At 33.7% G+C, this 24,057-nt stretch overlaps 1 protein-coding gene across 10 annotated transcripts in view; it reads left to right on the top strand.

Moving 5' to 3' along the window:
- Nucleotides 1-24,057, top strand: part of CCDC91 (coiled-coil domain containing 91) — a 366,740-nt gene that overhangs the window by 78,212 nt on the left and 264,471 nt on the right. Inside the window, exon 1 of one of the 10 annotated variants that reach the window (XM_050746735.1) lies at nucleotides 1,200-1,780. The exons of the other annotated variants lie outside the window; for them this stretch is intronic. The gene's annotated coding sequence lies outside the window, so the exon portion shown is untranslated. Of the gene's footprint in view, nucleotides 1-1,199; nucleotides 1,781-24,057 lie in introns of those variants that run through there. 10 annotated transcript variants of the gene reach the window in all.

Genomic DNA, 24,057 nt, shown 5'->3' on the forward strand with positions numbered 1-24,057 from the left:
ACTGCTAAAAAATGAAGGTTGGGGAATGAATATTTTTTCTATAATATGAAGATAGTGCTCTGACTCTTTATCATTATAATCCTAAGTTTGCCCCCCCCCCAAAAAAAAACACTGGAAATAAAACAAAACTTAGATTCTATTTGGCTCAGTAACAGTAGGAATCATTGCCTACCATTCTTACACTAATGTATACAATTCTAATCAGCTGTCCATCTTGAATTACATTTTTTGGCCTCAGAAAAGATACTTTTTATTGTTTTTGAGAGACAGACACATACATACATATATATAGTATAAGGGTATGAAAGCAAAGGGAAATAATGCAAAAGATATACAGTGAAAATTTTTCTTTTATCTTAGTTCTCTAGTCTCACTTCTGATGCAACTAGTTTTATAAATTCTTTTTTAACCATCCGAATATCTTCTAGGCATGTACAATTGTGTGGTGTCTATTTTTTTTAATAGAGATGACAGTGTATTATATATACATAGTAATACTCCCTGCTTTTTTTCCCACAATAATTTGGAGAACTTTCTGTAGAAGTACTTACAGATTTTCCAAATTCATTTTAGTGGTTGCATAGTACTCTTTTTCATGGATTACTGTTACTAATGTAACTAGCTATTTTTACTTTAATTCTTGCTTTTACAAACAGACCTGTAGTGAATATTCTTGTATTTTCAGCAAAACTATTTTAATTAGCATGATAGTGTATATTGGTTCTGTGACTTGAAAGATTATTTAAAATTAATAGTTTACTTACTAATTTTACTAATATAAACATAGAACAAAACATGCTGTTTAACTCTGAACAGTGTCAGATTTTATATTTGAGGTCATATATACCTAAGGTCATACATAAGAAAATGTTGGCCACGTTGAAGGTGATAATTTTATGAGTACATTGAAAAAGAAAGTCTTCTTTAGCTAACCATGGGCAAATTCATAGTAGCATGATTGTTGAAATGGTTGTGTTTTTTAAATGTGTAAAATAACGTTTATTGCAACATTGTTTATAATAGCCTCAAACTAGAAACAACTCAAATATTCGTCAAAAGTAGAAAGTTTAATATTTTGGGTTATATATAATAATAATATATTTATACTATATTATATATTTATATATAATATATAATTTATTCTTATATAAAGATAATAATTATTATTTTTTGAGACAGAGTCTCACTCTGTTGCCCAGGCTGCAGTGCACTGGCACAATCTTGGCTCACTGCACCTCTACCTCCCAGGTTCAAGAGATTTTCCTGCCTCAGCCTCCTGAGTAGCTGGGACTACAGGTGTGTGCCACCATGCCTGGCTAATGTTTTGTAGTTTTAGTAGAGACAGGGTTTCACTGTGTCAACCAGGATGGTCTCCATCTCCTGACCTCATGATCTGCCCACCTCGGCCTCCCAAAGTGCTAGGATTACAGGTGTGAGTCACCCTGCCCGGCTGGATTATATTTATATAATAGAACACCATACACTTGGAAAATTAACAAACTATAGCTACATATGACAACATGGAAGAATCTCATGATCATCTATACTGTCCTCAGAGTACCTTTAAGAGATCAGTAGGAAGCCTTAAACTGACAGACTGTTCTATAATGTTAGATTCTATAATACCACATTTTCATAGAATCTGTGAAGTCTAGAATATCAGTCTCCCCTTGGGTTCTGGAATTCCTCTTGTTCATTAGAATGAGGACTCCATTATTTTGGCCACAGAGCTATACCCAGGACTGCTTCAGAGCAAGCCCCATGTCTGAATCTTCAAAGGGTAGAAATCGTCATCCTGTTTACTCAGTAGGGATGGCATGGGGAAGGGAGGAGAGAGTAGATTTCATCTAAAATCTACTGTGGATGAATAGTGCAATATGAGACTAAGAAAAATTTTTCAATCTGACCTCAGGTGTCTGATATGGAGGTCACAGACTAAGACTGGACCTGAATCAAACAGAATAACCTCCATCACTCACTTGCTCCCTCCCTCTACCCCTGAGATTCTTGTATTGGACTCTTGGGCCTAGCTGTAGCTGGAAACAGTAAATGCTTCTGCTTTATGAATTTTCAAGTGGCCAGGCAGGGTTGAGAGACTCACAGGAACATGAGACTTACAAAGCCAGTATAACCAGAGGTTCTGACAGATTTGCCCTATGCACACTTGGCTTGATGTCTCTGTACTGATGCCCCTAATGAATACTGTTGTTGCTAATGTGTATTTTAAATGAACTTATACTTTGTACTTACTCGGGTTGAGTTTTCATGTACTTCCTTCCTCTTTGTAAAGGTTGGACATTTGAGCTTCTTAAACGATGTCTCTAATTCTTGGTGGTATTCTCTTCTGTATTTGTGGTACTTCCTCTTTGTGGCAGGGGGTGTGGGGGAGTGGGAGGGTACCATGATTTCTTGAGATTCTGGAATCTTCCAACACCTTTTTGTGCCCATTCTCTCCTTGTGATTATCTATTCCATAGCCCACCCCATCAGCAATTTCTGTAGTTTCTGAGTTCATTCCAAGTGGGGATCTTTTCAGTTCTCTCCACTTCCCTGGTCACTATCTCAGTCAAAGCCACCATCACGTCTTTCCTAGATGACTTGAGCAGCTCTTTTTTCCTGCATCCACTTTTCCTGCACTGTCTGCTCCCCTCCACCCGCCCTGCCACCCATGACTCCATTATTTTAAGTGGCACCAGAGAGGGCTGGGACACAGTGAATGATCAGTAGATGTTGCCTGTTTATGACATTTGATTTTAAACTGTAGAAATGCTTAGGATTTATTTTTTCATTTGTTGTGGATTCCTGAATATCAGTAAAACATGATTTGATTATAATTTTGTAGGTTGTAATTTTGACTTATGATATTCCTCTGAATATTTTGTTGTAATTTCTGTATTGGGTACTAAAGATTTATACCTGTTATTAGGAATCACCTGAATAAATTTTACAAACTAATTGCAGTTACAAAATCCTCCATGATTTGGGTATTGCTATTGTGCCTAATCACAGTTTTTTTTAGTCCCAATTCTGGTTTTTGTATCAAAATGGTTATATTGGCTTGCAGCTAGTATGCATTAATTTTTTTCTTATTAAAGCATTGCTGAGGTGATAATCATTTTAATAATGATTTAATAATTTAATAATTTTAAATTTATAATAATAATTCATTAATGAAAATTTCCTTCATTTAAATTGAAATGGAAAATCTTCTAGATTTGTTATTTTGGAGTGAATGTGTTAAAGACTAGTTTTATTGTGGACCTCCTCAGATAGATTGTTTTAGTTAATGGACCTTCCCAAGTAATTTTAGAATAAATCACAGAGACTGCCTCTGAAGTACTTAGAACACAAAGATGTTTATAGATATACTTTAGAACTGTGAATCAATAGGGAAGTTATTACTTAAACTTAATCCTATAGAAAGTTTGCTAAAGATATGAAGAGTTTGATCATTTTGTATCTGTCAAGTCTGACGTTATAGAAAAGTGGATAAAAGGTGATTTAGCTGGTTTGTAGGAAATTTTAATTCAATGTGGCTGACAGTACAGAGTTGATAAAATACTGTAATCAAATATTACAATTTGGTTATTAAGAAATGCTTTAGTTATGTAAATCAACTGTTACTTTTCTTCCTCCATCCCTTAAAAGGTTCACAGTGTTAATTTTTTTTATTTCAAGGAAACATTTGCTGATAGAATTGTTCATTAAACATGCGAATAAACATTTACTCATCAATCCATTAGGTTCCTAAAGGAGCAACCTTAAAGCAATTTCAACTCTTGGTCTTATTAATCTAAACACAAGTATTTTGCTTCAGTGGAATATGTTTGATTAAATTTGTGAAATTTACTTCTAATTTTTTAAAAGAAAAACTAGATTCTGATTGGTTATGATCCTGCTTGACATTAGGAGGTAATACTGTTTGCTTTCAACCTTCTATTGTTTGATTTCTCCCCCATTCAACAAATTATTGTATATCAAGCACAGGGGAGACAATCGGGAACAAACAAGACAGACAAGATGTTTGCCTTCATGGCTCTTGCAAACTAGTAAGGTACACAGAAATTAAATAATTGTTCAGATGTTTAATTATGACTAGGATACACTTTTAAGGGGAGGTATGGAGTGCCAGAATAGCGTATAATAAAGGGATAGAGAGAGTGAGGTAGGTACTGCATTATAGCTAGGAAGAATATCAGACACAGAAGTGTTTGAGTCCAGATCAGGATTAGCAAGGCAAATGCCTATGATGGTAAGGGAGGCAGGGCTTACCCAAAGCATTACAGCAGAGACAGAGGGAAACAGCATGTTTTCAAGTGTTAACTTTTGGCAGTGTAGCTACATTCTCAATTTTATATTTGTTTTCTGATTAATTTCTCTTTTATGATCATTATTTTCTATTGTCTATTTTATTATGTTTATTATATTTTTCCTAATTTTTAAAAATTTTTTATGCTTATCTTATTACTTTTAACCTTTCTTTTCAGACAGAAGTATTCCAGGCTATAATTTTCCCTCTGATTACTGCTTTAACTGTATCTTGTCAATTTTATTTTTAAATTACAATTTTCAGATGAAGTGATACTTGAGTTATTTTTAAAAGTATTTGCTAATTTCCAAGTATGGGGCTTTCCCAGTTGTTTTTATTGTTATTGTTTTCTAATTTGGTTGCTTTTTATTGTGATTGTTTTCTAATTTGATTGGTTTTTGGCCAGAGAAAGTTATTAGTTTGGAAGTTATGTACTCTGCTTCTTTTCTTTCGGTGGTATCCTTGGAAATTTTCACAAGCATTCTTAACTCACTAAAACCTGAAACTAATTAGTATCTTTAGCCTTCTCTTGAAAAATACAAAGAATGTGGAACATTTGAAATGTATTAATTTACTCTTTTGTTATTATGCTATTGTGCAGCATTTTAAATGTGTATATATATAAATATTGTATATGCATATGAAATACTTAATACATAATATAAGCTATATATTACATATAAGTATAGATATATATTATATATATAATACCACAAGACATTATTATCAGCAGTATTATGCTTGTTTGAAAATGCTTATTCCTGTTAGATAGATTCCGCTAGTTTCTATATTGACATTTATTTATTTGCTCTGCACAATATAGATATTACTCCACCATCTTCTGATTTCCATAGTTGTTTTTGGGAAGTTAGTTGATTCCATTAGTTGTTGTTCCATTGAAGATAATTGCTCTTTTCTTTCTGAATCACTTTATGACTTAATGCTATGTAATTGGTGTTCTATAGTTTTACTGTGATGTACTAAGTAAGGATACCTTATTTTCTTTGATTAGAATTTATTGGGCTTCCACATGTATGGATTGAATCTTTAGATTTAATAAGCCCAAAAAGCTCAACAAATTAATTATGGGAAGTTTTATTACTTCTGAAAATTCTTGGCCATTGTTTTTACCAATGTTGTTGTTGCTCCATTCTCTTTCTCCTTCTGGAACTCTAGTTAGTTAAGTAGCTTTTTTTTTTTTTCTTTCTTTCCTTCCTGCTTCTCTCTTTATTAATATATTCTGCCATTTGATGCCGTAATGTTCTCAAAAGTGAAAAACTATTCATGTGAAAAAGGAAGCATATGGGGATCTTATGTACTAGAATCTGATATTAGTGTGTTTCTACTGCTAAGACATTTGTGCCTTTAATGCACTTCAGAGTATTGTATCATTATTGTAATTTATGCTTATGGCCTACTTAGAAATGATGTCAGTTGTGCTTGTATAAAAATTCGTTTTTCTTAGATCCATGACCTATGTAAATAATTTGTGAATTTATATTCCTTGATTATTTTTAAAGACATTTGGCATCTTTATGTAATTGAATATTGTATGTATGTATGTTTGTGTATATATAATCATGTAATATATATGATTCTCAGAATTTTTGAGTGATGTTTCTTTAGAAAGAAAGGGAATTATTATTGGTCATGATAATACTGTTTATAACTTAAACCTGATGTCATTTTGGATTCACTGGGTGTAAACCAAAGAGAAATATTTGTTTTCTGGAATCTCTTATAGTAAAGTGAAATAAATAGGCAATCATACTTCACAAGTGCATGATGAAAATAACCATTTTATTTCTCTTAATGGGAAGGATATAAATTATATGAATGGTGGAAAATGTTTCACATTTTCCTATTTCTATCATATACAGTGTGCAGTTCCCTGTGTAACTTATAAATTGATAAAGATCTTGGCTGAGGGGTAGATTGTAATTTATGCCTTACTCAGATTGCCGAGTACTGTTAGGTTCTTGAGTCTGAATCAGCCTTTCAACATCTTGGAGCAAATGATTTTTCATTTTCATAACAGGACAGTGATTTTTTTATGTTTGAGAGTATAGAAATTTAACTGGTCATTTACTTTAGAAAAATTGTTTATTGTTTTTCCCATTGTAAATATTAGTTAAGATTTTTTGTGGGCTCACAAAAAAATCTAATGTAACAGGATCCATGCTATAAACCCTGTGTTCATCTGTTGAAAATTATATGTATATTTTTAAAGGTTTATATACAGTTATATGTGTAATTTAGATAAATTTCAGCTTTTTATATTAGATTTTAAATTTTTAATTATGCTTTACTTACCCGCTAAGACTTACGGGAAGTGAAATTTCAGAGATATGCTATCAGTTTTCCTAAAAGCTGATTAAAGCCATATTTCATAAGCTTATAACTTACAGTGATATATTTACAAGTTTGGTAAGTAATGTTAAATATTTCCCTGTAAGATCATGTAGAGTAGATATTAAAATTAACAAATATCTTAGAACTGAAAAGCCTGTGTTCAAATATCTTTTTATAAGAATACACCTAAAACTGACCACCTTCATAGTATTGAACATTTTAGAGATTTATAAATGACACTGTCACAAAGGGAATTTCTCATACTCATCATGAGTTCTATAGGTACTACCTCAATTAAATTTCAGTTTGGGTTTTTTCTTTAATGAGGATAATAACATTTTGGTATATCAGATGCTCTTTATTTTAAACTTATATTGCCTTTTAGCTAATTCAGTTATTTAACTTTTAGCAAAAACTGAATAGAATTGCATTTGTTAAGTACTATTATAGGTTGAACATCCCAAATCCAAAAATCCAAACTGTGAAATGCTCCAAAATCCAAAACTTACATGATGCTGAAAGAAATGCTTATTAGAGAATTTTGGATTTGGGATTGTCAAATTTGGGATGGTAAATATTCTGAAATCTGAGTATCTCTGGTCTCAAGCATTTTGAGTAAGGAGTACTCAACCTGTAGTCAATTTTTTTCTATTTCTTGCATCAACCTTCCTCCTTTTTTTCACTTTGATCAAGTAGGTCAGATTTAACATCTCATCTGGACTGTTATAACACTAATTTAACTGGTTTCTTTGCCTTGTAATTCATTCTATACATGGTTTCCAAAATAATTTTTATATAGTCATCTTTACATAGTAGTTAGTTTAGAACCACCCTAAGTTCTTTTGTCTCTCTTTCAAGGGCCATTATGATCTGGTAGTAGCCAGACTCTGTAGACTTTCATTCACTGTTACCCTTGTCATACTAGTGGCACAGTAAAACTGAAAATTACTTGTACTTCCCGGCACATATTTGCAATTTATTCCTACCTCTGGTTCTTTTTTCTAGTTGTGCTATTCAGCTAAAACATTTTCTCCATCTCTGCGTGTTCAGATCACACTCTTCCTTCATAGCCCAGTTGAAAAGTCTCTTTCTCTGCTGAGCTTTTCTGTCAGTCCTCTAGCCTGCCTAATCCCAAATGTTGAAGTGACCTTTCATTTTCATTAATTACTGTTTAGTTTCATCTGTGGCATTTTATGCTGTTAGCTAGTCTCTTTTCTGTTGTCAGTCATGACACTTTATACCCCTGGTTCTTTCCTACTACTATGATCTTCCCTTTTGACTTTTTACTTATCTTCTCTCTCCCTTCCTTTTAACAATTGTTTTTAGGGTTTTGTCCTTGACCCTTTTGTATTTTCTCTTTGATGAAATCTTTTAATTGAAGATACCCAAATTTCTGCCATCATTCTTAACCCTTCTTTGGAGCCTTCCTGCCTTGATATGTAACTTAAAGTCAGCATCACTAAAACATATCTCACCTTTTACTGTTTCACACTTGAACTATTATTTCTTTTCTCACTTAATAAAAGTAACTGTTATCTAGGAGCGTAAGCCAGATAACTACCTGTATAAGTCTTTCTCAAGTCTTTTTGTTTATTCAGTATAGTTAGGACTGGAGTGTCTGTAATCATCATGTTCCTTTTGAGCTCTTTACTTTTCAATTATATTGAAGTACTTGCTGTTCCCTAAACACATCCTGTGGTTTCATGACTCTGTAGCTTTTAATATGTTGTTCTCTTTGCCTGGAAAGTCCTAGTAAGAATTATACAGACTTGGATATGAATCCTGGCTTCATCATTAACAGCTATGTAACCTTGGTCAACTTAATAAGCCTTTCAAGTACCTGTTTCCTTATTTGTAAAATGGTAATAATATCTACTTAAAAAAGTATTGTGAAAATCAAGTGTGAATATGCACATATACATGCATACATATTATATAACCTATATACAGATATATATACAATTATGTATATATATGATTAAAATGATAATATATACTATTAAAGATTAAATGTGTATATATGCCTGATATGGTGCTGTTTAAATACTCATTTTCCTCTTTTTCTTACCTTTCCCCTCTCTTGCAAGTTCTGTGTCATATATTAAGCTTACCTTAGGATCATTAGTTTTGTGAAGTCTTTTTTTTTTTTTTTAAATATGATGTAATCCTTTTCTTCACTGTACTTTTATCTTAATATTCCAAATCTTTTATGTGATATAAAAGTTTGTCTATGTATCTTTTCTAGAATGTGAGCTTTAGGATTGGGAAACTGTCTTGTTTATATTTGTATCCTCTTGAATAAAACTTTGAAATAGCATCTTATGAGATCCCTCAAGTTAAGTACAGAAGTCATGCACGTATAAGTATATAGACTTACCTAGGAGAGAAGTTCATAACTTCTTTTAGACTCTCAGAGTAATCTATTCTTAAGGTGAAGACTCATTGGTCTAGATTTCGATGCATGAAACAGATATTCCACTGAATTAAACCATGCATTTCCTGACCCTGGGAAGGGAGACACCAGCTCCTTTCTGGTTCTGGATCACTTCGGTGGGAGAGTAAATGGAGAGCTGCTGATCCCGCGCCTCACTCTCCTGACTCAACTTTTGGTCCTCCAGCACTTTTAATTATGATTTTGTAATCAGGAATTTCCCTATCTTAAAGCTTTCCACTTGAAATTTCTAGAGTAGTTTGTCTATTCCACTAAACCCTTTTTTTGTACTAGCACATTATAAGTTTTGGTTGAATTAATAGAATATTATGTGAAAAAATGCTAGAAACTTTGTTTTTCTTTCTGTAAAGCATGGTGCTGGACAGATTAAAAAAGAATATATTTTCTTTGCAGTATCTCTTTGTGCATATATACGATGAAGCGTTCAGTCATATACTTTTGTTTATGTAGTCAGGTGTGGTCTAAAATATGATAACATATCTACTGTTTTAGATATAGCTTATATTTATCTACCTCATTCATTTGAGTAGTTGAGAATATAAACAGAGGAAATGGAATTATATCTCCAAACATATTTGATTCTTTTAAAAAATTTGTCTCAAAGGCACTCTGATATGAGCAGGGTGTCACCTTTTGGAACTTCACACACCGGGGCCTGTCGTGGGGTATGGGGAGTGGGGAGGGTTAGCGTTAGGAGATATACCTAATGTAAATGACGAGTTAATGGGTGCAGCACACCAACATGGCACATGTATACATATGTAACAAACCTGCATGTTGTGCACATGTACCCTAGCATGTAAAGTATAATAATAAAATAAAAGTCAGTGAACAGACTAGAACAGAAAGTACACAGTTCTTTTCTCGGATATTTCATCTATTTAAACTAGCAGTCATGCTTGTATTTTGATAATACTGCAAGATTTTAGTAGACCTTTTTAATAATCTTATGCAGTTGAATAAATCTTTTATGTTTTATTGTGAAGAGAAAAAAATTAAGTTAGTTTTGTACATTACCTTCCCATTTTTCTCCTTCTGTAACTGTTTCTCATAGGTCTTTCACTTTTTTTTCCCTGTATACATCTCTGATGTTTGGATTTACCATCTGAGTATGTGTTTTATGGTTTAATTCAGTCTGAAATACTGTATTTACAACATGACATTAGCTGTAAAATCATTCTGTCTGTGAGGTAATTACTGATCTTACTGTAGTTGTCATTTCTGTTGAATGAGTAATATGTAATACAGAATTCTTTTTATAATCTATATGTCTATAATGGTGATGTGTTAGATCTTGGATTAGAAGAACATATAGGTAAATGATTTCCACACCTTTGTAAATACCCTTGTATTAAAGAGAATTGCTAATTAACGATTAGTGAATTACTAAACCTTTTATTAAGATATACTGTGCAGCCTTGTGCAGTGGCTCATACTTGTAATCTCAGCACTTTAGGAGGCTGAGGCAGGAAGATCACTTGGGGCCAGGAGCTCAAGACCAGCCGGTGCAATATAGTGAGACTGTGTTTCTTTTAAAAAAAAAAAAAAAAAAAAAAAAAAAAGCCAGGCATGGTGGCATGCATGTATAGTCCCAGCTACTTACCTGTAGTCCCAGCTACTTTTAAGACTGAGGTGAGATGATCAGTTGAGCTCAGGAGTTGGAGACTGCAGTCAGCTATGATTGTACCACTGTATTCTGTCTTTGGTGACAGTGAGATTCTTTCTCCAAAAAAAAAAAAAAAAAAAAAAAAAAAAAGCTCTCCTATGCAATATGGCTTTCTGTTTGAGACTTACACTGTCCATTTTTTTCCATCTCTGCATGTCTTCATTTATCACTTAATTTTTCTAGAAAGGGTTTGAAGCATTGATATGTTTTTTGGCAATAATCTATTTGGTCTTAATGCTATTTGGTCTTAATAAATTGGGAAGTTTTTATTCATTAAGCAATTTTGGGAAAGATTTGAGTATCATTTGTTGTATGGACATGGTATTTGTATCAGTCATGGTTCAACCAGAGAAGCAGACCCAGTAGGAGATGTATATATTAAGATTTTTTTTTGTTTTAATAAATAGTTAGCTTACATGAGTGTGGAGCTGACTAGACAAGCCTGAAATTCATAGGACGGTCCATCAGGAGGGGCAGGTTAGAACCCATAGGCACAGGTTGAAACTGTAGTCCACACACAAAATTTCTCTTTTACTAGAGAACTCTCAACTCTGCTTTGAAGACCCTTCAAAAGATTGAATCAGGTCCATAATTATCTAGGGTAATCTCTTACTTAAAGTAAACTTATTATGGACTTTAATCACATACAAAATACCTTCACAGCAACATCTAGATTAGTGTTTCATTATTAGCTTATCCAGGTTGACATTTCAAAAGGCTATCACAGTATTCTTATTTTCTTTTGTGTGTATGTATGTGTCTCTGAATCTATTTAAGTATAGATTTTGCTATAATAATTATTATTTTTCCTTAGTCTGCCATTAGCAACAGTGTTGTTAGAGTAGTGTATAGAAAGTAGTTGACATAATTAAAAGGAAGTGATTTTAACCCAGTCTTTTGATCTTGTTTCTGTTTTTGCAGTTTTGTAAGTTTTGAGAAACTTGCTGACCAATGTTGTTGAAAGGACATACTTTTTTTGGTTTGATTTATCCCATAGTACCCTGGATTTAATGTTAACAGTGGGATAATCTGTTAGAATATTCCTATTTCTCTTATCTGTGCATGTATAGAAAAGACTTGTAAACTGTTGAATTGAAATATTGATTGAAAAGATATTTTAAAAGATAAAGGAGCCTTCTGAATATCGTAACTTAAAGGTAGAAATGTACATATATCACAGGTAAAAGACAAAAAGGATAACTAAAATAATGAAAATGAACTTTACTCAGAATATTTACAATGAATAAAATAGAGCCTCACGTACTACCATTAAGTTGGTAATGCATTTTATTTTTCTTACCTTTGATAATTTCCACCACCCTACCAATACAAAATTTTTTTTTTTACTCCAAGTTAAATCTAATTAAGATGATTTAAGGAGCATTGGGGGATAATGATGCTATTTGTTGTAGAGGCTGACCATTCTGTGTGCTTTTGCGTACCCATCGCTTAGCTACCACTTACAAGTAGAACGTGTGGTATTTGTTCTTTTGTTCCTGAGTTACTTCACTTAGATAATGGCCTCCAGTTCCATCCAAGTTGTTGCAAAAGACAGTATTTCATTCTTTTATATGGCTGAGTGGTATTTCATGGTGTATATATACCACATTTTCTTTATGCACTCGTTGGTTGATAGGCACTTAGACTGATTCTTTATCTTTGCATTTGTGAATTGTGCTGTAATAAACATACACCTGCAGATGTCTTTTTGATATAATGATTCCTTTTCATTTGGGTAGATATCTTCTAGTGTGATTGCTGGATTAAATGGTAGATCTACTTTTAGTTCCTTGAGAAAGCTTCATACTATTTTCATAAAGGTAGTTTAATTAGGTTCAATTTATTTATTTTTGTTTTTATTGCATTTGCATTTGGGGTCTTAGTCATAAATTATCTGTCTAGGCCAATGTCCAGAAGCATTTTTCTTAGGTTTTCTCCTAGAAGTTTTATGGTTTCAGGTCTTAGATGTAAGTCTTTAATCCATCTCGGTTTAGTTCTTACATGTGGTGAGAGATAGCGATCCAGTTTTATTCTTCTACATGTGGTTATCCAATTTTCCCAGTACTATTTATTTAATAGTAGGGTGTCCTTTCCCTAATTTATATTTTTGTCTGCTTTGTTAAAGATCAGTTGGTTGTAGTTATTTGGCTGTATTTCTAGGTTCTCCATTCTGTTCTATTGTGGCCTGTGTGTCTACTTTTATAACAGTTCTATGCTGTTTTGGTTACTATAGTCTTGTAGTATAATTTGAAGTCAGGTAATGTGATACCTTCAGATTTTTTCCTTTTGCTTAGGATTGCTTTGTTTCTTTGAGCTTTTTTTTTTTTTGGTTCCATATGAATTTTAGGATTTTTTTTTAGTTCTGTGAAAGATGATGTTGGTATTTTGATAGGAATTGCATTATATCTGTAGATTGCTTTGGGGAGCATGGTCATTTTCATAATATTGATTCTTCCTATCCGTGAACATGGTATGTTTTTCCATTTGTTTGTATCATCTGTGATTTCTTTCATCAGTCTTTTGTTGTTCCTGTATAGATCTTTCATTTCCTTGGTTAAGTATATTCTTAGGTATTTTATTTTTTTTGTATCTATTGTAAATGGGATTGAGTTCTTGCTTGATTTGATTCCTAGCAGGGTCATTATTGGTGTATAGCAGTGGAACATTTTTTTCTTTCATGGAAGTTAATGGTTGTTTAAAGGTTGAGTATCCCTTATCCAAAATGTTTGAGACTGGAAGTATTGCGGATGATAGAGTTTTTTGGATTTTGGAATATTTGCATTTATATAGTATTTGTTGGGGATGAGACCCAAGTGTAAACATGAAATTTGTGTTTTATATATAGCTTATACATATAGCCTGAATGTAATTTTATACAATATTTTAAAGATTTTTAAAATATGAAATGAAATTTTGACTGCGGCCTGTCACATGGAGTTAAGTGCAGAATTTTCCATTTATGGTATCGTGTGGATGCTCAAAAAGTTTCAGATTTTGGATTATTTTAGATTTCAGGGTTTTGGATTAGGGATGCACAGTCTGTGTTAGTAATGAATTTAGTGGGGGGTATGTTAGTCTGTCTCTGCCAGGCATGCTATTCTTTTTCAGCAGTGAGTGTGTTTGACATGGTCTGGTTCTTCTGAAATCAGATTTCTCTTGTAGCATATTTAACAGGAATTTGTAAAGTGTTTTCTTATGTAAGAATAGCACTTTTTCTAATTGTAAACATTCATGATACAGCTTTTTTTTTTTTTTTTTTTTTTTTTAAATTGAGTGGGTTTATTTCCATTGGACTATTGGGAAAAAGGAGTTTTCTAGGCATGTACTTGTTGTCATATGGAATACTGGTAAACTTTGTTTTCTTGCTTAAATTTTAGTGCACACAGGTAGCTTTTGAAGAAATCTAATGCAAATTAGGCTTTCTGGACTGTCTAGCACCCTTTGCTTTTACCCTTTGTGATTATACTTTTTTTGTATTTAATGCATATCTATAGAAATAGTGATTGTTGGTCGGGTGTGGTGGCTCATGCCTATAATCCCAGCACTTTGGGAGGCCGAGGCGGGTGGATCATCTGAGGTCAGGAGTTCGAGACTAGCCTGACCAACATGGGGAAACCCCGTCTCTACTAAAAATACAAAATTAGCCGGGTGTGATGGCGCATGCCTGTACTCCCAGGTACTCAGGAAGACTGAGGCAGGAGAATCGCTTAAATCCGGGAGGCGGAAATTGCGGTGAGCCAAGATCGCCCACTGTACTCCAGCCTGGGCAACAAGAGCGAAACTAGGTCTCAAAAAAAAAAAAAAAAAAAAAAAAAAAAAAAAAAAAAAAAGAAATAGTGATTGTTAGCTAGTCTTTCTCTATCTCCTTGAATATGCCCAGATATTGCTTAGGTTTAGTGAATTGCATATGTTGGAATGAAAGTAGCATGATTGTATTCATGGTCAACAGTGCTTCTTAAATTAAGATGGGCTATTTACTCTGAGATATATTCTTTCTTTTTTTGCCTAGTTGTTGGACTACCACCTCTGAAATAGCGTATATTAACTGTCTCCTCCTATAAATATATTCTAATGAAGTAAGGTTTTTACTATGTAAAACATAACTCTCTTTGTATGAACTCAACGTTTTTTGAGGAATGTTCTCCAAATGGAATTCTAGTATGGAGGGTTGGAAAGAGCACTGCCATTAGGAATCGGAATCAGAAAATGTCCATTGTAGTCTTAATATGTTAATGCTTGACAGGGTAATTTAGGCAATATTTGATTTTTTTTAGAACTCATTAATTGTAAAATGTGAAAATGGAGAGGATTGAACTGGTTATCTAAGGTTTCTTCTGTATGCTATCTCGTTTGCAGACACTGGGATGTCATAACCAAGTGAGAAGTGTTTCAGAGTTTCTCTGAAGGGGCTTTAGAGATGAACAGTTATTTTCTTGTTAAATTTGCTCTTGTTTGAGATTGGAAACAGAACCTTGCAGACTCACTAATCTCATTTTATCACTATATTGAGAGTAAATCCATCTCTCAGAGACAAACTAAGCTTATGAAACTTAAATATGAAGCCTGAATGTTAAGTTGATTTACAAGGAGAAATTTCTGTACCAGAGACTGGAATACTCAAGGTCCATTCTCTCGCTGCATGCAGAACAAATGTTAAGTCATATTATGATTAAAAGGTATGTAACGAGTGTGGAATTGGAGTAAAGAGAATGAAATAAAATCGAGTTTAATGATATTGCAGCAATTTGCCAATAGGACTGGTAAAATTTAAAATGTTGGCTTAAGTGCCCTTTTCTCTGGATAATACTTAGATGAATCCTGCCAGTGTTTACCTGTGTTTCTGTATTTAAATTTCCTTTATTTAAGTTTCTATGGTTGATTTACCAATCTTTCTGATTGATCTTATTATTTATCTAAATATATTAACTGGATATATTAATATTTTATATTTTAGTCTTTCTGACTTGGGAATAACTAGCTCTCCTTTATTTGGGAGACTTTGCATGTCTATGTTTTGATCACCTATTTGATGATTATTCTGATAATTTTACTTCATAAAACAATTCCCCAATCATTATAATTATTTATCATAAAACTTTTAAAAGAAAAATAATGTTGTTTTGCTCATTTTCTAAATGGGGAACCTAAGGCTCAGTGTCTACCCTGGAGTGCTGAGCTCTCATGTAGAACTGGGATGTGAATCTAGTTCTCAAATCCAAGTTCTTTTTCTACAGTTTGCTTTATATTTAGAAGTGGCTTGAGTTCTCTTAAAGGCAACAAAAAGAGCTAAATATGTATTTAAGGTATTTGAAACTTCCAATATAGAAGTTTTTTCTTTTTTTCTTATCTAAATTGTACCTTCATAGACATTAAAATAAAGCTTCTTTTTAAAAAACTTTTATTTTAAGTTCAAGGGTACATGTGAACGTTAGTTATATAAGTAAACCTGTGCCATGGGGGTTTGTGGTACAAATTATTTTGTCACCCTAGTGCCCATTAGTTATTTTTCCTCATCTTCTCCCTCCTCCCATCTTCCACCTTCTGGTAGGCCCCAGTGTCTGTTGTTTCTCTCCATGTGTTCTCATCATTTAGCTCCCACTTATAAGTGAGAACATAGAGTTTTTGGCTTTCTGTTTCAGCATTAGTTTGCTAAGGGTAATAATGGTCCTCAGCTCCATCCATGTTCCTGCAAAGGAAATGATCTCATTCCGTTTTATGACTACATAGTATTCCATGGTGTACATGTAACACATTTTTAAAATCCAGTCCATCCATTGATGGCCATTTAGGTTGATCCCATGTCTTTGCTATTGTGAAATGCTGCAGTGAACATACACTTGCATGTGTCTTTATGATATAGCAATTTATATCCCCAGTAATGGGGGGACTGCTGGGTCATATAGTAGTTCTGTTTTTAGCTCTTTAAGGAATTGCCACACTGCCTTTCCACAGTGGTTGAACTAATTTATACTACCACCAACAGTGTAAGTGTTTCTGTTTCTCTGCAACCTAGACAGCATCTATTTTTTTGACTTTTTAATAATAGCCATTATGACTGGTGTGAAATAGTATCTTATTCTGGTTTTGATTTGCATTTCTCTAGTGATCAGTGATGTTCATCCTTTTTTCATATGCTTGTTGACTGCATGTATGTCTTCTTTTAAAAAGTGTCTGTTCATGTCCTTTGCTCATTTTTTAATGGGGCTGTTTTTCTCTTGTAAATTTTTTTATAAGTTCCTTATAGATGTTGGATATCAGATCTTTGTCAGATGCCTAGTTTGCAAATACTTTCTCCCATTCTGTAGATTGTCTGTATACTGTATAAATACTTTCTTTTGCTGTGCAGAAGCCCTTTAGTTTATTTAGATCCCATTTGTCAGTTTTTGCTTTTGTTGCAGTAATAGCTTTTGGCATGTTTGTCGTGAACACTTTGCCTGTTCCTTTGTCCAGAATGGTATTGCCTAGGTTGTCTTCCAGAGATTTTATAGTTTTGAGTTTTGCATTTAAGTCTTTAATCCATTCTTATGTTAATTTTTGAAAATAGTGTAAGGAAGGGGTCCAGTTTCAGTCTTCTGCATGTGGCTCACTAGTTATCCCAGCACTATTTATTGAATAGGGAGTCCTTTCCCCATTGCTTGCTTCTTTCAGCTTTGTAAAAAATTTGATGGTTGTAGGTGTGAGGCCTTAGTTCTGGGGTCTCTCTCCTATTCCATCGGTTTATGGATCTGTTTTTGTACCAATAACATGCTGTTTTGGTTACTGTAGTCCTGTAGTATAATTTGAAGTCAGTAGCATAATGCCTCCAGTTTTGTTTTCTTTGCTTAGGATTGCTTTGGCTATTTTTTGGTTCCATATGAATTTTCAAATAGTTTTTTCTAGTTCTGTGAAGAATGTCATTGGTAGTTGAATAGCAATAGCATTGAATGTATGAATTACTCTGGGCAATATGGCCATTTTAATGATATTGATTCTTTCTATCCGTGAGTGTGGAATGCTTTTCCATGTATTTGTGTTATCTCTGATTTCTTCGAGCAGTGTTTTGTAGTTGTCATTGTAGAGGTCTTTCACCACCTTGGTTAGCTGTGTTCCTAGTTATTTGATTCTTTTTGTGGCAATTGTGAATGGGATTATGTTCCTAATTTTGCTCTCAGCTTGACTGTTGTTGGTGTAATAGGAATGCTAGTGATTTTTGTATATTGATATTTTGTATCCCAAGACTTCATTGAAGTTATCAGCTTAAGGAGCTTTTCGGTGGACACAATGGGGTATTCTAGACATAGAATCATGTTGTCTGCAAGCAGGGATAGTTTGACTTCCTTTCTTTTTATTTGGATGTACTTTATTTCTTTCTCTTTCCTGATTGATCTGTCCAGGACTTCCAATAGCGTGTTGAATAGGAGGGGTGAGAAAGGGCATCCTTGTTTTTTTCTGATTTTCAAGGGAAATGCTTTCAGCTTTTGTCCATTCAATATGATGTTGGCTTTGCGTTTGTCACGTATCTCATTATTTTGAGGCATGTTCTTTCGATACCTAGTTTATTGAGAGTTTTTAACACGAAGGAATGTTGAATTTTATCAAAAGCCTTTTTTGCATCTATTGAGATAATCATGTGTTTTTTGTCTTTAGTTCTGTATAGGTGATGAATCGTATTTATTAATTGGGAATGTTGAACCAACCTTGCATCGTTGGAATAAAGCCTCCTTGATTGTAGTGGATAAGGTTTTTGATGTGCTGCTAGATTTGGTTTGCCAGAGGTGTTTTTGCATTGATGTTCATCAAGGATATTGGCATGAAATAATTATTTCTTGTTGTGTGTCTACCAGGGTGATGTTTTAGTATCAGGGTGATGTTGACCTCATAGAATGACTTAGGGCAGAGTCCCTCTTTCTCAGTTTTTTGGAATAGTTTCAGTAGGAATGGTACCAGTTGTTCTTTGCGTATGTGGTAGAGTTCAGATGTGGATATGTCTAGTCCTGGGCTTTTATTAGTTGGTAGGCTACTTATTATTGATTCAGTTTGGGAGCTTGTTATTGATCTGTTCAGGAATTTAATTTCTTGCTGGTTCAGACATGGGAGGGTGTATATGTCCAGGAATTTATCCATTTCTTGTAGATTTTCTAGTTTGCATGCATGGAGGTGTTCATAATATTCCCTGATGGTTCTTTGTATTTCTGTGTGGTCAGTGATAATATCCCCTTTATTGTTTCTAATTGTGTTTACTTGGATCATTACTTTTTTCTTATTTATTTGTCTAGCTAGTGGTCTATTTTACGAATTTTTTTCAAAAAGCCAACTGCTGGATTCATTGATCTTTTGAATGAATGAATGAATGAATGAATGAATTTATTTTGTCCCAGTCTCCTTGAGTTCGACTCTAATTTTGGTTATTTCTTGTCTTCTGCTAGCTTGGGGGTGGGTTTGCTCTTGGTTTTCTAGTTCTCTTAATTGTGATGTTACGTTGTTAAATTGAGATCTTTCTAACTTCTTTGTGTGGACATTTAGTGCTATAAATTTCCCTTTTAACACTGTCTTAGCTGTGTCCCAGGGATTCTGGTATGTTGTATCTTTGTTCTCATTCGTTTCAAAGAACTTCTTAATTTCTGCCTTATCTTCATTATTTACCCAAAGTTATTCAGGAGCAGATTATTCAATTTTCATGTAATTGAATGGTTTAGAGCTATTTTCTTAGTTTTGAATTCTATTTTTATTGCACTCTCATCTGAGAGAATGTTTGTTATGATTTCAGTTCTTTTGCATTTGTTGAGGAGCGTCCTATGTTTGATTGTGTGGTCAATTTTAGAATACATGCCTTGTAGCAATGAGAAGAATGTGTATTCTGCTGTTTTTGGGTGGAGAGTTCTGTAGTTGTCTTATCAGGTCCATTTGATCCAGTGCTGAGTTTAGGTCCTGAATATCTTAATTATTTTTTTTGCTTTGATGCTCTATTTCTGTCAGTGGGGTTTTGAAGTCTCCCACCATTACTGTGTGGGAATCTAAGACTCTTTGAAGGTCTCCATGACCTTGCTTTATGAATCTGGGTGCTCCTGTGTTGGTTGCATATATGTTTAGGATAGATCTTATTGAATTGAGCCCTTTGCCATTATGTAGTGCTGTTACTTGTCTTTTTGGATCTCTGTTGGTTTGAAGTCTGTTTTTTTCTGAAATAAGGACTGTAATCCCTGCTTTTTTTCTGATTTCCTTGTGCTTGTTAGAGTTTTCTCCATCCCTTTATTTTGAGCCTGTAGGTGTCATTGCATGTGAGATGGGGCTCTTGAAGGCAGCATACCATTAGGTCTTTGTTCTTTATCCAACTTACCACTCTGTGCCTTTTAATTAAGGCATTTAGTCCACTTACATTCAAACTTAGTATTGAAATGTGTGGATTTGATTCTGTCATCATGATGTTAGCTGGTCATTATGCAGACTTGTTTGTGTAGTTGCCTTATAATAGTGTCACTGGTCTGTGTACTTAAGTGTGTTTTTGTAGTGGCTAGTCCAAATAAAGCTTTCATTAATGCAATAGGAGCCAATTGTTTTTTATATTTTGTTCATTGTAGATGTGGGATCATATTACAGTTAAATTATCACTTTTTAAGGAGTTAAATGTTAAGTATTCTAAATTTCTGATTGATATTAACCTTAAAGATTAGTTTGTGAGGCTTCATACCCAACTCATATGTTTTTTAAAAGTATACTGTATTTTAGCGTTGGTATTTCTTGTTAAAATATTTAGTTTTTATATATTTTAGTTTTTTATGTTCTTCAAGAGGTATAACTTTGGTATTTTACTGTACTCTTGTGGCAATACATTCTTTATGTGAAGGCATTTCCTCACCACTCTATCCCTATTTTTCTTACTTTGAAAAAATGTTAGGTTGATGCAAAAGTAATTTCTGTTTTGGACCATGAATTTTAAATCATTATAACTAGGCTTGAACACATCTTTATTAAGCAAATTAGGAACCATTACAATCAACACATTTTTACCAACAAGAAACAAGGTTGTTTATTCCTGTAGTATAAAAATCCATGCTTCAGCATTCAGTAACCTCTTGGAAAGCATTTTCTGCACCCTGCTGGTTGTAGAAATGTTTTCCCTGAAAAAGTTGTTGAGGTGCTTGAAAAAGTTGTAGTTGATTGGCGAGAGATCAGGTCAATATGGCAGATGAGACAAAACTTCATGGCTCAATTCGTTCAATTTTTGAAGCATTGGTTGTGCAACATGTGGTCAGGCATTGTCATGGACAAGAATTGGGCCCTTTCTGTTGACCAATGCTGGCTGCAGGCATTGTATTTTCAGTGCATCTCATCGATTTGCCAAGCTTACTTCTCAGATGTAATGGTTTTACTGGAATTCAGAAGGCTGTTGTGGATCATACCAGCAGCAGACCACCAACCAGTGACCATGACCTTTTTTTGGTGCAAGTTTGGCTTTGGGAAGTACTTTGGAGCTTCTTTTCAGTCCACCTACTGAGCTGGTAATTGCCAGTTGTCATAATATCCACTTTTTGTTGCATGTCACAATCTGATTGAGAAATGATTGTTGTTGCATAGAATAAGAGAAGACAACACATCAAATGATGGGTTTTTTGGTTTTCGCTCAGCTCATGAAGCACACACTTATTGAGCTTTTTCACCTTTCCACTTTGCTTCAAATGCTAAATGACTGAGAATGGTCAATGTTGAGTTCTTTGGCAACCTCTTGTGTAGTTGTAAGAGGATGCGCTTTGATGATTGCTCTCAGTTGGTTGTTGTCAACTTCCAGTGGCCAGCCACTGTGATCTTCATCTTCAAGGCTCTTATCTCCTTTGCAAAACTTCTTGAACCACCAATGCACTGTACGTTTATTAGCAGTTCTTGGGCCAAATGCGTTGTTGATGTTGCGAGTTGTCTCTGTTGCTTTACGACCCATTTTGAACTAAAATAAGAAAATTGCTCATATTTTCTTTTTGTCTAACATCATTTCTGTGGTCTAAAATAAACATAAAATAAACAGCAAGTAATATGTCATCAGCAAAAGAACATAAAGTGATAAATGCCCATTTAAATGATGTATGACATAACCACATTAATTTAAGAATGTGTTCTAACATCAAACAGCGAATTCCAAGAATGCAAAAACCGCAGTTACTTTTGCAGCAACCTAATACAAATGAAAATCTACCATTTTCAATATATTTCACCTTTATGGCTGATTAACTTTAATGGATATAATAACAATAGAACTTTATTTAAACTATATATTTCTTGTAAATTTGGGCATATAAAATTTCTTGGAGGTCATTTAAGAGTTTAGGTGTCTAATAGCTGTTATTTCTTTTAACCTGCTTGAAAAGAGGAGATAATGACACCTAACATTGATGAGAGTTATAGTCTTTAGTAGGTTCAAATTTTGCTTTTGAGTCCCTGTTATTGGTTGATGGCACACGTGTTTAGGTATCTGTCTCTAAGTATATGTTGGTGTGATGACTAGATTTTTAAAAATAAATAGTATTTTCACCATATTAATATGAAATAGGCTGGTCTTCTGCTGTTGAAACTATTATGAGTATCAAATTTATAAAAGTCACAAGAATGTCATATATAAATGGTCAGGTAGATGTACATTGCCTTTGTTAATACTTAAATAGAGTACTCTATTTGGATAGTACTTAATGCTTCTAAAATTGTAGATGTAAACTTGGGCAAAGTACCCTTCAAACCTCTAAAGTGAATAATTCTGTTTATATATAATGATACTTATTTTGTGTGTACTCTGGAAATTATTATGGGGCTGTTTATTTCATTTTAGGATGCTGAGTCAGCTTCTGGCAAATTATATATTTGTAATCTACTGATACCTGTCAATAAGGTGCTAAAAGGCTTTTTTGTAGATGTTTCTATTTTATGATTTAAATAACAGGCAAAGAAAAGAAAGAAGATTTTAATTTCAAAATACATAGTGATTAAGTCAAAGATTATTAATATACATTATAAAAAGATTAACAGCAAGAGTGTCTTGGGCATATAGATACAAAATAGTAAGAACAGAAGAAGCCCATTCAGAGAATAAGGCGTAAAATCTGCAACTGAAGAAAAACTAGCACACATAGAAGTAAGAGAACCGAAAATAATGCTCGTAGCTTAAATGAATGCAAATTGTGGCAAGCTTTATATTGAAGGTTCAAAGAAAGAGAAGAAAGAACAAATAGTTGTGGTTCATTTTGCTAATATTCACATACTGTAACTAGATTTCCCATTATAATTAACTGGATGAGTAGAAGGGGACTTTAAAGTAGTTTTGTTTTACTTCATTAAGTTTTGTTTTCTACTGGCGGTAGGGTATGGTTAAGAGCTTATTTCAGGACTGTTGCTTTTATTTTATTCTTTTAATTGGCATTGTTAAGTCACTGTATATATGCTAGCTAGTCATGTTTTGCTTTCTCTTTAGGCGTTTAATGATAGAACAGTAACCTCTGTTGTTGGTATCAATTTAAATATATGTTTTATTGAAAACATTAGTTTCTTAAAATTCTTTTTGAAGTTTTCATCTCTTTCTCTCTCTTTTAACTTATGCTTTTCCTATTTGGTTCTCTGTATTCTGTTTCCTTGTCTGTATGTTTTTTTTTCTCCAAGAAACGGGACCTTGATCTGCCACCCAGACTGGAGTACAGTGATGTGATTATAGTTCACTGCAGCCTCGAACTCCTGGACTCAAACCATCTTTCCACCTCAGCCTTCCCAGTAGCTGGGACACTGTGCTCACCTCCTTGTCTGCAGTGCACCTGGCTCTTTGCCTGTATTTTTCATTGTTTGTTTACCTACTAGAAAAATAACACACACACATGCCCAAAATCTTAACATGATTTTAACTTGCATTTTTAGTGCTTGTGGAGTGGAGAATATGAGCTTGAGCTTTAGAGTCAAACAGACGTGAATTCTGATCGTGACTTGACAGTCTTCTAGTTTGTAAAATCTTGTACTTTACAATTAAACTCAGAATCTTAGATTCTTCATTTATGAAATGGTTGTTATAGAGAGGATGAAAGTAAGTTGACACAAAAAAAATATATTTTACAGCACCTAGACCATAGTATGTACCAGGTCAATGACAGTTCTCTCCCCTTTATTCATTTCACTTAAGAGAAATTTGAGCTATTCTTTTTCGTCATTGATATGCTTTGGCTCTGTGTCCCCACCCAAATCTCATCTCGAATTGTAATCCCCCCATGTCAACGGAGGGACCTGGTGGGAGGTGATTGGATTATGGAGGTGGTTCCCCCCGCATGCTGTTCTTGTG

Source organism: Macaca thibetana, chromosome 11 (genome assembly GCF_024542745.1).
Source record: "Macaca thibetana thibetana isolate TM-01 chromosome 11, ASM2454274v1, whole genome shotgun sequence".
Taxonomy (NCBI): Eukaryota; Metazoa; Chordata; class Mammalia; order Primates; family Cercopithecidae; genus Macaca; species Macaca thibetana.